This window comes from Sciurus carolinensis, chromosome 5 (assembly GCF_902686445.1).
Source record: "Sciurus carolinensis chromosome 5, mSciCar1.2, whole genome shotgun sequence".
In the NCBI taxonomy this organism is placed as follows: Eukaryota; Metazoa; Chordata; class Mammalia; order Rodentia; family Sciuridae; genus Sciurus; species Sciurus carolinensis.
This window is the reverse complement of record NC_062217.1, coordinates 82,256,627-82,273,714: the sequence shown is the minus strand read 5'-3', so window position 1 is coordinate 82,273,714 and position 17,088 is coordinate 82,256,627. Positions and strand designations below refer to the sequence as shown.

Sequence of the window (17,088 nt, the reverse complement as noted above, 5' to 3'; positions counted from 1 at the left end):
TGTTGGTGGATAGAGCATGCAGAAGGACAGAGCATCCATTACTGCAGGCTCTTATCTTTCGCAAGGCTAAGAAGCTCTGTGTGTCCTGGTGTCAGCATTAGTCATGGGGGTAAAGGACAACAATGGTTTACATTTCCACTTCAGTGTCTCCACAAAAAAAATATTTAAATCTGATAAGGCAGAATGCTAACATATTTCAAAGCTCCCATTACATAATTCAAAGAGAGTTTAGAAGCGTTCTTTATTTCTCTTAAATTATTCATAACATAAATCTTTAAAATATTTAAACTCCTTTCTCTAGTAGTCAAAGGAGAATGCTGATGGAAAGCTCTCTGTGCTAGACGGAAAGAGACAAGATCGATGCTCCAGGCTGGAGGAGGGATGGGCCGGGCCGAGAATGGCTTCCCCATAGAAGCTTCAAAGAATCGCATTCTGCATGCTCTACTTTCTGGAACTAGGAAGGTTTTCCTTCTGGGATCAAGGTTTTGCCAAACGGGATTTGTCTCTTCAAATGTTGTTCGCAAGGAAGAGCCTTTAACAAAACACAAGCAAAGATGTGAAGAAGTGGAAATGTCCTCCCACAGCAAATGAAAAGTCGCTCATTAGCAAAACACCGGGGTGCTACTAGCGAGACAGTGGTGCAGCTGCCACTAATTCTGAGAGGAGGAGGATTCATTACCATGGTTACTGATGCCAGAAATATTACCTTCTGCAATCAGCATACACAAAGATCCTTTAAAGGGAGTGTAAAAATTAGAGCTCTGTAAACAATTCGTGAAAACTGCCAAGAGCTGAACTTACACAATGCTACTTTCAGGCCACAAAAACGGAGGGGAAAGCACCATCGCTGCACCAGCAAATCTTGCTGGAGCAAAAAAGAAATGTTCGTGTTCCAGGAGCGAGCTATAGTCCCCCCATCCCCCACATTTCTGTGCAAGTTTTCAAGATAGCACACAGACAAATGGCAGAGCAGGACATGTTCAATTGGTGATATTTGCATGATCCAGTTCTGGTTCATTAAACACACAGTCAGCTTTTGCAAACAGTCTTGGGAAATGACTATATATTATAGCAGTGTTACTAATGTCCAGTGCTGTTACTTCTTGAAAACAAGACAGGGATAAAGAAGTTCAAGGAGGGGTTGGGGGTGTATCTCAGTGGTACAGCGCTTGCCTAGCTTGTGTTGAAGCCCTGGGTTCAATGCCCCCATCACTGCAAAAATAAAAGAAAAATAAAAAAAGTTCTAGGAAAGGAAGTTGGAAGTTTGTTGAATGATACAGTTCTTATTTTCTTTTAAAAAAATTGTTTATTTGTTCTTTTTGTTATACATGACAGTAGACTGTGTTTTGACTTATTATACATACATGGAGTATAACTGTATAACTTTCCATTGTGGTTGTACATGATGTGGAGTAACACTGGTCATGTATTCATATCAGAACATAGGCAAGTTATGTCCAATTCATTCTGTAGAGTTTTTTTATTTTCAACAGCAGTGGATTATTTCCCAAGTTTTAAAGGAAATAGATTAAAGGCCCTGAGAAAGTCTTAACTGCAGGGATGAGTCATTTCTGTACATATTTTATTTTATTTTGAGAATGAAAATACCTTGAGTCAATCTATGCTGCATCATAAAATCTCGTCCAAACTCAGTAGATCCTGCTGAAAATGACTGCAAGCAAAGCCTGTTATTCAGAACTCTGTCATTTCTAAGTGGTGATCATGTGAATGTATTATAGCCTGAAGTTTATCTTCTGCAGCATACTGTCTTCATTATGCTTGTTAAATCAAGTACTGGTATAAAGGAGGTAATCATAGGTACCATCTAATCTAATACCAAGAACAAAATGTTCTTGCATTTTGCAACAAAATTTGTAAAACTGATGAAAATGTTCTACATTTTACATTCATCATGTATTCTTCAAATAAAGAGCAGCAGTTTATCAAAGTTATCATCTACCATATGAGGCCAAGTGGTGTAATTTGATAAATATATACATATACACATTAATGTAGGTACATAGAAATAGCAACATAGATATAATGTGATTGCTATACAAGGGAGAATTTGTTTCTAGGGTTCATTGTCTGTTCTCAGCATCTGGAAAAGTGCTAACATGTAGATTATGGTTTTCCAATATCTGTACAGCTAGTCTTCTCTAGCACACACGTACACACACACACTTGAGCGAATATGCAGGTTCTCTCCTTAGAGTTCAAAAGTTATTGATTGTTCTTCGAGACTTTTCTTTTTCGGAGCACACATTTTGCCAGTTCTCTAGGAAGGGGCTAACGGTGTGCCGCATTTCTGCGTGATCCCAACCTCTAAGACATTTCACGAGTGCTCCCAGATCTGTTCTTGGCTTTTGCCAACTTGACTTTGGTCTGTTGAGCTTATGTTCTGGCCCTGCAGGGTACTTTCTACTTCCACCCCAGATCTTGTGTCTCTAAACCCAGATTGGAAAGAGTTCTGGAATAAACTGCTCTGAATCTTCACATAGTTGCTGAAATATCATAAATGACTTCTGGTCTCTTTCTATCACATGGGCATCCTCACCACCTTTTCCTTAGGGTCCCCAGTGCATGTTTAACTACAAAAAGTCCCTGGTCCCTGATTTGTCATGATTTGACTTAACAATGGTTTGATTTGTGATTTTTTTTTTTTTAACTTTACGCTGGTGGAAAAGCTATATTCATTCAGTAGAAACAGTGTTTGGAATTTTGAATCTGGCTCTTGTTTTAGTCAGATTTTTCATTGTTATGACCAAATGATCTGACAAGAACAATGGAGATGAGGAAAAGTTTATTTTGGCTCAGGTTTCAATCAGAAGATGGCTGAGTCTATAGTTCTGGGCTCAAGGTGAGGCAGTACACCATGGCAGAAGGACATGGTAGAGGAGAGAAGTTTAGGATGTGACAATAGAAAGCAGAGACAGACAGAACTTAGCTCCCCAGGGAAAAAATATAAACCCCAGTGACCCACCTTCTCCAGCCATACCCTACCTGCCTCCAGTTTTCACCCAGTTAATCCCTATCAAAAGATTAATGCAGTGATTAGGTTAAGGATTTCATAACCCAATTATTTTGCCTCTAAGCTTTCTCGCATTGTCTCACACACGAGCTTTTGGGAGACACCTCAACTCTAAACCATAACAACTCTTTTTCCAAGCTAAGGATATGCAGTCTGATCCTCTCTTGATGCTGGGCAGTGACTGGACTGAAGTTCCCATTCAGCCCCATCAGTACAAGGGGAAGCAACCAACACTCTACAGTTTGTTGGGCTGCTGAGCTAGGATGTTCCACAGGTTTAGTGAATTCAATACATTTTCAACTTAAGGATATTTTCAACTTAGTGATGAGTTTACTGGGACATAACACCATGGTAAGACAAGGAACATCTCTAAACACAACTAACAGCTCTCAGAGAATAGTCAGCTGCTGGGTGAATCCTATTGCACACCCAGGCATGGGCAGCAAAGGCAAAACTGAACAGAAGGTTGGGGACAGGCTACACTGATGGTTTCCAAACATGGTAGCTCCCAGTTTTCATGCATAGGGACAGATACAGCAACCACGAAGCCCTGCTTTTTCTCTTCCTGAGAATTTGAGCACTGTCATGTGTTTGCCTAGACTCTAGGGGAATTCCAAGCAACTCCACAAGACACAGTCTGATGAAGGTGTTCATTTCTTCTTGGGCCTGCCCCATCCCCCACCCCCATGACCCCAGATGGGGTGAGCCTCCTAGAAAGACACTCATTCCTTATCCCCTCTGCCCAGTGAAGAAACCTGAGAACAAAACTTTTTCTGCATGATGCTTCTTAGTAGAGAATCTGACGGCATGGGAAGAGCATGGTCTGGCTCATCACAGAAGGACTTCGAGGTCTGCTCTGTGTCAGCTACTGGCTTGGACTTAGGAAAGTTGCATCACTTCTCTGAGTTTTAGTTCCTGCTACTGTAAAATGGCAAAAAGAAATCACCCACCTCATACGTTGTGTTGAGGATCAGTTGTCCATAGGCATTGAGTAGAAAGACCCCAGGGATTCTGTCCCAACTGTTCTCTTCTGACCATTTAAAGAATCTGGGTGGATCATTCCCACAAAGGTCAACTCTTTTCAAGCCCCAAACCCACCCTGTGCAGGCCGCAGTACTTGGTCCCTCTCCAATGGCTGACCCTACGCCATACTTCAAAATGAGCAATGCATATTTTATTCAAGATTTCATGAGGATATAGTAGAGAGAAGCTACAGCACCCAATACACAGAAAAAATAAAATAAAATTCTTCATTAGACATCTCTTTCTTTCTTCTGGAGTTTTCCTTGCCTGTCATCAATCCCTCATCTTCTCCTCTCCCTGCAACACAGAAGCTAAAGCTCTCTTGTGATGTCCTGATCCATCCAGTCTTAACCCTCACCTTAGACCCTGTATGTCAGAACTCAGGACTGGTACAGAAAATGCAATCTGTGTTGTCCTAAAACCCCATGAGTTGGCCTACCCATCTCTCTGAAATTCTCCTTTCCTCTGTCCTCAGGAAAGGAAAATTCAAACCCCATTCAAAGAAATGATAAGTTTCTCTCATTTGCAGGTTCTCTGGGGCTGCTCCAGACTGCATAGCTGGGCAGGCTCTGGGACATTTGACTCCAATATCTTGCCCTCTGAGTCCTCCACAGACATTACTCTTAGGCTTCAAGCAGAGGACTGGCGTTTCTGTCCCACCCTGCCTTGGTAAAGTTTAACAAGAATATCAGAAATGCTCAGATCGACACCTTCCATCAGTCATGATAGAAGGTGAACCAGAATATGAAGCCCTTGACATCATCTGAACAATACAATGGAAGGTCCAGTTTCCTGCAGGACAGAACAGGCTCCCTGCAGCCTCCCTCCTACCCACTGGCAGGCAGGCAGCCTACCTCTCCAGCTGTAGCCTGCTCTCACCTGGAACCTGGATCACACATAACACCTCTCTGTGTAGTGGTAAGAAACAGAATATAAGTTTTACTGACCTCCTGCTCAGAGTTGAATCTTGGATTCTTCCACTAATTCATGGGCAGGCTATTTATTTTATCCAGGCCTCAGTTTCCACATCTTTAAAGTATGTAGGTTTCCTTCCTCAGAGGATTATGGTTAAGACAGAACCTGATACAATCACATTCCCAATGGTGATTTCGTCCTGATTTCGGTTAGAGCTGGGTGTGGGATTCTTGTACCCACCTGACTGACTTCATTATGAAGGTCCATCCGAGTAAGTCCTCATGTCTTCCTCAGAGTCTGACTTCCCTGCCACTTAAAGTCACACTTTTACTTCCTGCCTGGACCATGAGATTTCATTCTCACCACCATTTGTTTTTCTTAAATAAGAAAAAAAAAAAAAAAAAAAAAATAAGCCAGTGGTCCTCAGCTGGGATGATTTCACCACACCTCTCACTCCCAGGGGACATCTGGCTACCTAGAGACATTTCTGGCTGTCACACTGGGGGGAGTGGTGTCACTATCAGCATCTAGTGAATAGAGGTCAAGGACACTGGTAAATACCCTACAATGAACAGAATAGCCCCCCATAGCAAAGGATTATCCACTCTAAAATGTTGGCAGTGCTGAGGTCGAAAACCCTAAACCAGAATATGTGCATCATTTGATTTTATCTATATCCTGAATGTATGTGTTCATGAATAAAATGGTATTTTTTTAATTCAGTGAAGGAAAAATTTGTTGAAGACAGCCATGTAAAATGTCCCCCTAAGGACAAGTTCTCTGAAAAATAAAAATTGAGAATTTTTATCAGACTAGTAAGATCTCAAATGATTTTTATTGTGTTTTAAATCTTCTTATAATGTTGTTTGGGCAACAAGTAAAAGGAAATGACTTATTACAGGATGAGACACAAGATTTGACTAGTAATTTAGACAAGAGAACCAGCACTTGCAGTCTTAATGACTTTGAAATTCTCTCCATTGACCTAATAGGCCAACCTTTGAAAATGCTCGATGAGATAGAATCAAACTAGAGAAGCCAACATTAGTAGAGGTAAGAAAACCCATTTATGTGAAAATAATTCAAGTAGGATTTTTAACATTTCATTTAATTTTTACTTCATTGTTCATTAAACCAGAAAATGACAGGGATTATCATGATCGGTTAGGTCAGTCAAAAAAAAAAGGTCTGATTTGATTGGTTTTTCCTTAAAATAATAAAAACAAACAACAGCAACAACAACAACAACCTTTTTTATGCCAGAAACTATTTTAACCTTCTAAGTCATTAAAGTCAACCTGTGTATAAACAGAGCCTAAGCTGAACAGTAGGGTAGAGGCGAGAAGAAAAGGACTTAAAATACCTTCCACCATACAGGACAGGTAGCTTCCATAAAAAAAGGAAAAAAGAAAAAAGAACCATAACGTTTATAATGAAATGAAGTAGCTGAACATCAGAAGACATAATTAAAATGAGGTGGAAAAAGACTCCAACACTCACAACACATAATACAAAAGGTTCATCAGCGCAAGACGCTTCAAAATCCTATTCATTCCAGGCCATTGAATGGCTTAGATCCCAAAATACTATTAAAGAACTAGTTATTCCCCACATTTCTTGTTAGCTGAACATTTGAGATACAATAAATGCTTTTAGTCACTGTCAGCACAGTGGGAATAATTTGCATATGATTTACATATAATCTTTTTGCAGGCGGATTATGGCATTCACAAGTCTCATCTTTTTTTTTTCAAAGAGAAGGATCCATTGACTAATGGATTTTTTTCAAATGTGTCAGTTATATTAGCTTTTGTTGTTCCTGCCTCTAATCACTGAATATTAGCAAGTTCATAAATTGTCCTTTTGATTTATATATTAACACTCTAATCAGGACAACGAGGCATAACAATCTCACCTTTAATTTTTGAAATAGTTAAAAGAAAGTGTGGGGATGAACTTAATTCCCTGGTAGAAAATGCCAAATTTGTGAAATTATAAACCACATTATTTATGAAAGAAATGTATCCTGACATAAATTAGTTTAACAGCAGAATTCTGTAATGAGTATGACTTATTTGATGGACTCATTCTACTCTGTTGAGTCTTGCTGTAATCATCTATTTATTTACTTATAGATTTATTTGTGTTGCGCCCCACAGATGATTCTAGGGGGCGGGCACACATACACAAAGAGTATGTTAGCCACTAGACAAGCACTTTTAGGGTTAATCAGTTATGCTTTTAGAAAATGGAGGGGGGAAGCTGCTGCCCCTTTAAATGACTAGTAATGCTCCTTCAAAGTTGTTTTTTTGTTTGTTTGTTTGTTTGTTTTGGAATTAGGATTAGGCTCTCCAGAGAAAAGAGGAACCAGCCCAAATCCCCAAGTCTCTCTGGCTCACTCATTTTAGGTGACCTAGAGTAAACTTTGCTCATTATAATACTGAATTCTCTACCCAGGAGCATTCCTGTCTGCCATTTTTTTTTTGAACATGCTACATCTGAGGTGAACTGAGCATGCTCAGGAGTGTGCCCACCTCTACATGTGGTGAGTCTCTCCTATATGCCTATGTATAAATTTCCCCAATAAAAGCTCCTTGCTTTCTTTTTTCAGGGAAACGGTGCTTTGAGAATTAACTCCAGTGCGCTCCTTACTTGCTGCAAGTAATAAACCTTCCTTCACTCTTTTATGTCCTGGTTGTGCTTATTGGCTTTGCGCTCACCAAGGGGAGACCCCATTGTGCTCAGTTACAAATACACACAGAATTGCTAAGGGGATAAAACTAAGGAAAAAGGGAATTCAGCCAGAGAGATTAGCACACAAAATACAAGCTATACAGTGCTACAGAGTTTCCAGATTGAGCTACAAATTTGATGCCAAGCTTCTTGGTAGCCAAAAAAAAAAGGGCACACCCCAATAATTACAAGGTTCACAGTAAAAAATAAAAATAAAAATAAAAAAGGCATTCAGAAGTAGAGCAGAGCACTTAACTATGAAACTTGAGAGAAAATTCTCCATTATGACTTAGGATAGTAAATTCTCAAGAATCTGTTAAATAATAGGGGAAGAAAATTGTGTTTCTGATTATTACTTTCTGCTCTTATCTGTATTATCTTCAAAATATGTTAATAGAACACAGTTTTGGTATAACACTGCCTTAGGAAAACTTACAGAGCTTCATAAGAAAACATGCACAAAAGACTGTCATGGGCTTGTATTAGAAACTAAATAAGGAGACTGGATACATGTATTTTGGTATATTCCTACAGTGAATGTAAGACAGCAGATTAAACAAATTAATGTGGGCAAATCTCAAAAACATTAAGTAAAAAGAACAAATTGGAGTGTGGAGCACGTTGATTTGATTACTGTGAAAGTTTAAATCTTAATGCTATGTATTATCTACAGATACATATTGTTAAAGGACAAAATTACAATAATTCTAGTTTTGCAGATCTTAATTGGTTTTAATTTGCAATTCTAGTATCAGGCAGTCCTCAGAATCAGAACAAGTTCAAAGAGCTCAGGTCTGTCACATGGTCAGAAAGCAATTATGACCAGAAAACAGAAATTAGTTTCAGGGAAAGGAAGTGGGATACAGAGCCCACTTGGTCACTACCCAACCTTCGACTTATTTGAATATCATTTAAGCATTTGCTGCCTGAATTGATGGAAGCTGAGCTGCTGTACTTAGCTGAGACTTAGTTATCTCATTCCTAATGCAGGCTTTTGGTTCATTTTTGTTCTCAGTTAGGTTACAGTTCAAATAAGGATTTAAATACAGAAGTGTCCTCAAGCCAAATTTAGTTAGATTGAAATAAACTAAAGTATGTAAACATAAATGGGAAGAATACACAACCGCAGGATAGGGATTCTCTCTAGGGCAACAAGACAGGAATACAGTGGCCATGACACTGAACTCCAGATGGGGATGAAGGACAATGGTAAGCTTCCATTGTATCTGCATGACTTTCTTTAACAAGGATAGGAAACAAATATAGCAAACCATTAACAGTGTGATCCTGATTGTAGAAATTGGATGTCTATTATATTCTCTGAATTTTTCAATGAATTGAAATATGTAGTAATAAAACATGAGCTGGGCACAGTGGCATAGGCCTGTAATCCCAGCATTTAGGGAGGCTGAGGCAGGAGGATTGCAAGTTCAAGACAACCCTCAGCAACTTAACAAGGGCCTAAGCAATTTAGTGAAACCCTGTCTCAAAATAAAAAATAAAAAGGACTGGGAATGGGACTCAGTGGTAAAGCACCTCTAGGTTCAATCCCTGATGAAAGAAAGAATGAAAGAGAGAGAGAGAGAGAGAGAGAGAGAGAGAGAGAGAGAGAGGTAATCTGCTATATTAGTTAAGAAACACACTTGCTTAAAGAGAATAATCAAAGTTCTTGCTTTGTAGCTTCTGTGATACATAATTAACTCCATTTCTATACTCAGTTTATAGTCTCAAATGTTTTCCCATAGAAATTACAGAAATCCTCACTGTCCCATCTCATCACCAGTCTCAAGGTTTCTTTTGACCCACCTGTAAATAGGTGATAGAGAAGATTCTGATTACTGTAAAGTGTACAAGAAAAATTGTATCTAGGGTTGGGGAGGAGAAGAGAAATCAAGAAACATTATTGCTGCTATTAAGAATACCCTAATGGGAGCAACATAAAATTAAAACTGAAAGCAGATTTTGTGCAGATCACATGCCAATTCACTGGCGGCCCATCTATTTTAAGTACTGGCTCAGTTACATGTGATTAACATGAGCACATTAAATCCAAGAAGGCACCCGACTCACAATCCCTCACCGCAGTGTGCCATGTTCTGCTGTTTGGGGATCATTCCAAAGCATGCTGTCACATTTTTCCCCAGGAGTAAATGTGTCTGCACAAAAAGCTGGAGACCACGTCTGCTCCTTGGATGTGTCTTGCCAAATATTCTGTATATGCCCCAAACAAATGCCTTCAGGATAAAGCAGGAATTTCTTACCAATCAGTGTCCTGATGCTGAGCCAGAGCACCTTTGATCCTGGCTAAAGCTTATATCTGCCAATTAACAATTCTGCATCCTCCTCTCCCACTCCGCAGCTGGTCACCAAGTGCTTTTTAAAAAATAAAAATTTAAAAAGCCTCCAAACGGTGCTCATTGATTCAATAACGAATCTGTGCCATCTACTCTCAGCGTCCTCTTCACCACCTCTTATTCATATTTAACTGTCTCCTCCTCTTCCCATCCCCTTCCAGAGCTGATCTAAACTTGATAGTCATCTCAAGTCCCTCCCACCATTAAGAACCCCCTTGACCTGAAGCAATGCTTGTGGTTCCCATTTATCCCCCTTGCCTGCCCTACATGGATTTCTCTCATCTTTTTGCTTCCAGGAAATTCAGTCTGAGTGTAGCTCTTGCGCGGGACTGAGAGTTGTAACGGGTAACCCACATATGGCTCTTTTAGCACCTGGACTCTCTTCCCACCCATTCCTCCCTGCTTCAACCTGCCGGCGCCACAATGATAGGCTCAGAGGTGAGCGCATGTACGAAGGCCCAATCAGAGTAATCTGAATCCTTAGCCAGGTGATTGGTTCAAGGATGAGCTTAAGACCCCAATCAGTCTAGTCCAGGTTAATGCCGATAATCAGGCCGACTTCTCTTCTTTCTCACTGAATAGTAGTCCCCACTTAACTTCAGAGATACATTCAAAGACATTCCATAGGTGCTTGAAACCATGGATAGTACAAACCCTATATATACTATGTGTTTTCCTATGCAAACGTACCTATGATAATGTTGAACTTATAAATTAGGTTCAGTAAGATTTTCACAATAGCAAAAACAGAATAATTACAACAATACACTGTAATAATTCTTTTTTGAAAAACTTATGAGTTATTTCTGGAACTCTCCATTTAATGTCTTTGGATCTGGATTGACCTCAGGTAATAGAAACTTCGGAAGACAAAACCATAGAGAAGGGGGCACTACCAAACTTGATTCTATGAGGGTGAGTCCATCATTGTCTGGAAACCAGACAACAGAACAGAGGAGGAGGAAAAACAAGAAATTCTGATAGTATTGTTGGAACTCCTGGATGCAACCCTGCCTGAAACTAGCCCTGTCCTTGGCTTTTCCACCACAGTAACCGGTGACTTTCCTTTTTGTTCCAATCTGAGCAGAATTTACTCTCCCCTACTTTAGAAACACTGTCAAATCCAGCGCCCTCTCCTGTTTTCCAATGCTGCAAACTCTCCCTAGGCAGTGCACCTAACCTGTCCACCCACCTCAGCAGGTGACCTGCTCCACAGGGAAGAGAACCCACCAGCCACAAAGCCCCTGGCTTCTCGCTGCTGATTTTGCACCCCCCTGCACCCCACCACTGTTGGAATATCACAGCAGGCCTCTCTGCTCCTGTTCATACAGACTGGTCACCTCTGCTCTCAGCCCTGGGTCCCCACCCTCCTCTGACAGTTGGCATTCTCATCCACTCCCTCTTCTTTTTAACTTCAGTCTCTCCTGCTCCAGCCTCTTTATCTGTAGCATATGAAACTACAGATGCGTCTCACCAAAATAAGAAGAAAGGAAGGAAGGAACAAATGAACAATTTTACATCTTCCAGAAAATCAATCTCTTTTCCCTTACTTTGCGGTGTGTTCTGTTCAAAAATACTGTCTACATGTTGTACTTTCTCATCATTCACTCACTTCTCCGCCCACTGCAATTAGAATTCTGTCCCTCTGCTTTTCTGAACCTGCCAAGTGCAGTAGCCTACTTTTAGCATTTCACTCCCCTTTCACAGTTGGTTCTGCGGATTTATCCTCTTCAAAATAGCCTGGCAAGGGTTCCCCTGTAGATCTTACTGCTCCTCTTCTGTGGTTCTTCCTCTGCTTTCCATCCCTTAAATCAGTGATGCAAAACTTTTTTTTTTTTTTTTTTAATTACAAAGCCTGTTGACAATTTGACAAAGTCCAAGGTCTGTTTCCTTAGAAACATGCCCTTTGCCTGGTCCTGGTCAAGGTTCTCTGGAACAAACGCCAGCTAGTTTGTACAGAAAGGGTTTTACTAAGAGGACAGATAGTTCATATACTAGTGGGCAGGAGAGAACTTTCAGGAATCACAAAACATACAACAGACTGGTCGGCGAGAAAGCTTTCAAATAAAAAGCCACCATCCAGCTGTTGGCACAAAAGCAATCCACCTCTACCATAATCTGTGCTGGCAAAGTAGGTGCCTTGTACCTTGCTTTTCTCTCTTCCTTGTAAATCTACCCGGATCAACTCTCCTGAGTTTCACTGTCTTCAGGTGACCCAGTTTCTAATCAAGTTCTCTCACAAGCTCATTTTCCTGGCAGAACCTAAATCTTATCCAGAATCAGAGCTTCAAATGAGCATGGAATGAGAAAGGGGCTGCAATAATTAATCGACTACATAGCCACATGCATGTAAAAACAAAATTTAGCCAGGCACAGTGACACACACCTGTCACCCTGGCTACTCAGAAGGCCCAGCAGCAGAAGGATCACACGTTCAAGGCCATGTCAGCAACTTAGCAAGATCCTGTCTCGGAAAAAAAAAAAAGAGAGAGAGAGAAAGAGAGAGAGAGAGAGAGAGATGGCAATGATGTAGCTCAGTGGTAAAACACCCTTGGGTTCAATCCCCTTTACAAAAAAAAAAAAAAAAACAGAGATCCACATTTAAGAACCACATGTTAAATGCCCAAGTGCTTAAGAAGGATTTTTTTTCTTAGTATTGGAAATCAAATTCAAATCACCTTTTGTGGGAGAGGGAATTTATTGGTTCAGATAATCAAAAAGCTCAAGAAGGGAGTTAACTCTATCACACTTGTGTCCATGGGCGTGGGCATCAGGATTTGCTCCCTCGGGTCTCTCTCCACCACTCAGCTCTGCTCACCACTCCACTGCTTTCCTCTCGGGTGGAATTTCCCTGCAGAAACAGATGATCAGCAATTCCCAGTTTGTATTCCTACCAATACAGCAGCCCCAGCAGACCTGGAGCCCCTTTCCCTAGTACTTTTAGCAAAAGTCTTAGCGTGATGTCCCATTAGACCATCATCTCACCTGTTCAACCATTGTGTCCAGAAGACTTCAGGGCTCTGATACACTGTGTATGCATCTTGTGCCCAATCTGGGGTCCAGAATGGAAGATGTCTCTTTGCAAAGAAGTTGGGCAGAGCAGATGGGAGTGGACGTGTCCCCCACCGAAAACAGTGTTCACTAAGTGGAAAGAGACATGACCCTGGCAAGTAAATTCAAGACTGTCCATATCACCAAGATTTTGTCTCCTGCCTTCTGCTCCACAGATTCCCTCTTAATAATCTTAATGAATTGTGTGATCTAAACTACCCCCTGGATCTACTCCTCCACTTACCCTTCCTCTGCAGTCTTATTTTGCTTCTTCTCATTCAGTGAAACAAATTTCACGTCACCAAAAGATAAGGTTGAGTTGAAAGGAAATTTTTGGAAGGAGGAAAGACACTTTTTAAAAATTCTGTTGCAGACAATGGTAAACAATATTCTGAAGTGACTTGTATTGCTTCTGGTCTTCCACTGAACCTGAAATTGTTCACAGTTGGATAGTCTAGCTCGTTTCATCAAAGTGTAGACAAAAACATTTTTGTGCACAGAAAGGAATTGTTAAGTATATATATTATTGCTTCCGCAGGAGCAGAACTGTGGATCCTTGGATTTTAAACTGAGATGATTCAATTACTCTTTCTTCTCATTTCAGGAAGACTCAATGGTCACTTCTAATCCCAATTCTGTCAGTTCCAAGGAAGCATGATTTTGAGCAATTATGTTGCTCCATTAGTGCAATTTATCTTCTAAGAAAGAGATGCACAGGCCTGGGTTTGTGTCTACCTTAAACACTTGTGTTTATTAACACATGTTCCTAGGATAGAAGGAAAAAAACCAAATTGTCTGCTGACACCATATAAATAACATTCCTAAATACTGTCTTTAACAGACTGTCTTTAAAAGGCATTTTATTTCCCGAAAACTTCACAACCTGTTTTAGTCAACTTTCATTACTATAACAAAATACCTGAGGCAGCCTACTTTATAAAGAAAAGAGGCCTATTTAGCTCATGATTCTGGTGGGCCTCCTCTGGTCTTGCTGGTCAAGTCTGGAGGCAGTGCAGGGAATCACATGTCAAGAAGCAGGGAGTCTGTGTCTGTGTGTCTGGTCACTGTCCCTCTTATAAAGTCACCAGGATTCAGTCATGGGGGCTCTACCCTCTGAGCTTATCTTATCCTATCATTTTCCAAAGGCATCATTTCTAAACACCATGTCACATTAAGTTTCCACCTTCTTAATACCATTAACCTATAACTTTGGGAAACTACTGCATGTGTTGGCATATTCAAACCATAGCACCAACATACCCTAAATTAACAAATTTTCATTCAATTTGCTTTTTAAAAAATTTTTTAGTTGTTGGAGGACCTTTATTTTATTTACTTATATGTGGTGCTTAGGATGGAACCCAGTGCCCTTACACATGCTGGGCACTGAGCCACCCCAGCTCCTCAATTTGCTTTTTATTCAACATTCTGCATTAGCTAATTACTATCCATCATTTACCCAAATTAAAAAAAAAAAAATCTCCCAGTGGCTCAGGAGCCTAAGGCAAGAGGATTGCAAGTTCAAAGCCAGCCTCAGCAAAAGCGAGGAGCTAAGTAACTCAGTGAGACCCTGTCTCTAAATAAAATATAAAATAGGACTTGGAGATGTGGCTCAGTGGTTCAATCCCCAGTACTGAAAAAAACAACAACAAAAAAAATCTGAGTCATCTGTCCTCTCTCCTTTCATCAATTAGTCATCAATTATTGTTACTCTTCCCTAAATCTCTCTGGTTTTTTGCATCTTTCCCTCTTCCTCAGCACCAGCCTTAATTAACAGAGCCCTTGTCAGGAATTGTGGACATCTCACCTGGAGTTCAGTCTGGCCTATCCCTGAGAAAGGGAACCAGTCAAGGACCTAACTTTAGACCTATCCCCTCACTCACCATGTAATCTTGAGAAAAATCATTTCACTTGCTTCATTTATTAAAAAAAAAAAAAAAAAAAAAACTTGACGAGTATAACCTCCAAGACCTTTTCCAACTCAAAACTTCTGGAATTCCAGTTTCAACAATTCTGCCTGGTCTTACCTGTCTGACAGTTATTGAGAAAATCAAGAGATAATACAAACTGAGTCACTTGTAATCCCAGTGGCTCCAGAGGCTGAGGAAGGAGGATGGCAAGTTTTAGGCCAGACCTCTTAGTAACACCCTGTCTCAAAATAAAAAATCAAAAGAGCGGGGGTGTAGTTCAGTGGTAGAGCACCCCTGGGCTCAATCCCCAGTACTACAGAAAAAAAGAAATGAGAAAAATAATATAGGTGAATGTGTTTGAAACTGCCAGCTTATTAGACTTGAAATCTCTAGGCATATGATTAATTACTATGAATTCATCAATGTCACCTCCAGCTGACACTAAAGGTGTGATGACAGCCGCCATGTACTGAATGCTTTGTGTGTGCCGGGTATTGTGCTCAGACTTTGTATTCACTGGCTCATTTAATTAACTAACGTGAAGGGGAGGTAGTCTGTCACCACTTACCAGCTCTTTTGTTTCTTTCACGTTACTGGGGACAACCTAGGGCCTCAAGCATGCCAGTTAAGCTCACTACCACTGTCTTGCACCCCCAAGTCCCACTTGTTAGATTTTTTTTTTTCCTTTTGTCCTGGGGATTGAACTCAGGGGCTGTCTACCACTGAGCTACATTACTCCAGCCCTTCATCTCCTCTCAGCAATTTTATTCTGCCCCAGAGAGGCAGAGTGAACACCTCTCATAATTTCCCTTTTGTTCACCTGTCTCTGCCCACAGCTTCTCCTTTCCAACCAGCATCTCTCAAATTTGCCTTTATCCACTGTTCTCCTCACTCTGTTCCTGCTTACCCTCCTATTCTGACCAAATTATCCAGGAAATTTCATCCTTGGCCATGACCCACCTTCCACCTCCATCTGCTTCCCTAGAAGCAGAGTTGAGGTGGGACCCTTGGGCCAGTGTTTTATTGCAGGAGGGTTCCTAGGAGCATCCTGTGTTAAGAAAAGAAAGAGGAGGAGGAGGAGGAGGAGGAGGAGGAGAGGGAGGAGGAGGAGGAAGAGGAGGAGGAGAGGGAGGAGGAGAAGAAGAATTATTAAAGGAAGGCAAGAGGGAAACTAAGCAAACAAGGTGGTGGTCTTGGTTCTGGGGAGATCTGTCTTCAACCTGATCCCACAGGGGGCTTGAGAGCATCTATTTTATCTTGAAGTCTGTCCTGCCTTCGGTCCAAGATGCAGGGCTTCTGTATCCTCTCTGGACATGAAGGAGAGAAGCGGGCAGCTTCCAGGCAGGCCTGGAGAGTACACACCAACCAGCCAAGGGCAGAACTCTGAGAAGGTAACAGGGAGAAGTCATTGTGAGCGACTGCACCTGAGCAGCCCATGAGGGCCTCCCCCGGAGAGCTGGGCAGGCCTCTCAGTTCCACGGCAGCCTCTGTCCCTCATTCCATTCCACCTATCTTGGTTGTTCCCTCTTTTATTTAGATGCTCAGGTACTGAGTGGAGAGATTGCCTTAATACCTGGCACCAGATTTCCTGCTAGGGAAATACCTGAATTGGCTCGCTTACCAAGTAGGTTACGAGCAAGGGCATAAAGGAGAAAGGGAAGGAAAACCATGAGCAGGCGGGGCATGGCAAGAGCGCCTCAGCGGGCCTGTAAATGCAGAAAAGGATGCTCAAGCATCCTGCTCCCTGGCCTCCAGGTGGGACAGGCTTTGTGGTAGGTGCACCAAAGCTCCCCAAAGACACCAACTCACTGAACTCATCTCCTGCCCTAAGAAGGACTGCATTTAAGCTCAAAGGACAGGATTATGTTATGTCAGTTATGCAACATGACTGTATCACTTTCTGATTAAAAAAAAAAAAAACTTGAGCTGGATTAAACCTGTGTTCACTACTGCATACTTCACTGGAGTCCACTGAGATTCAATATGGGGGTGCTCTTGCTGCTATAAGTTACCGGCTCTTGGGCCGGGCACAGGGCAAAGTGATATTTCTGATGAAAAACAGGGAAAATAG

The 17,088-nt window shown here is 41.2% G+C and overlaps 1 protein-coding gene across 1 annotated transcript in view; it reads right to left on the bottom strand.

The window, feature by feature from the left end:
- Window positions 1-451: 451 nt before the first annotated feature.
- Window positions 452-17,088, bottom strand: part of Amer2 (APC membrane recruitment protein 2) — a 35,518-nt gene continuing 18,881 nt past the window's right edge. The window contains exon 2 of the transcript XR_007108891.1: window positions 452-532. The gene's annotated coding sequence lies outside the window, so the exon portion shown is untranslated. The remainder of the gene's footprint in view (window positions 533-17,088) is intronic.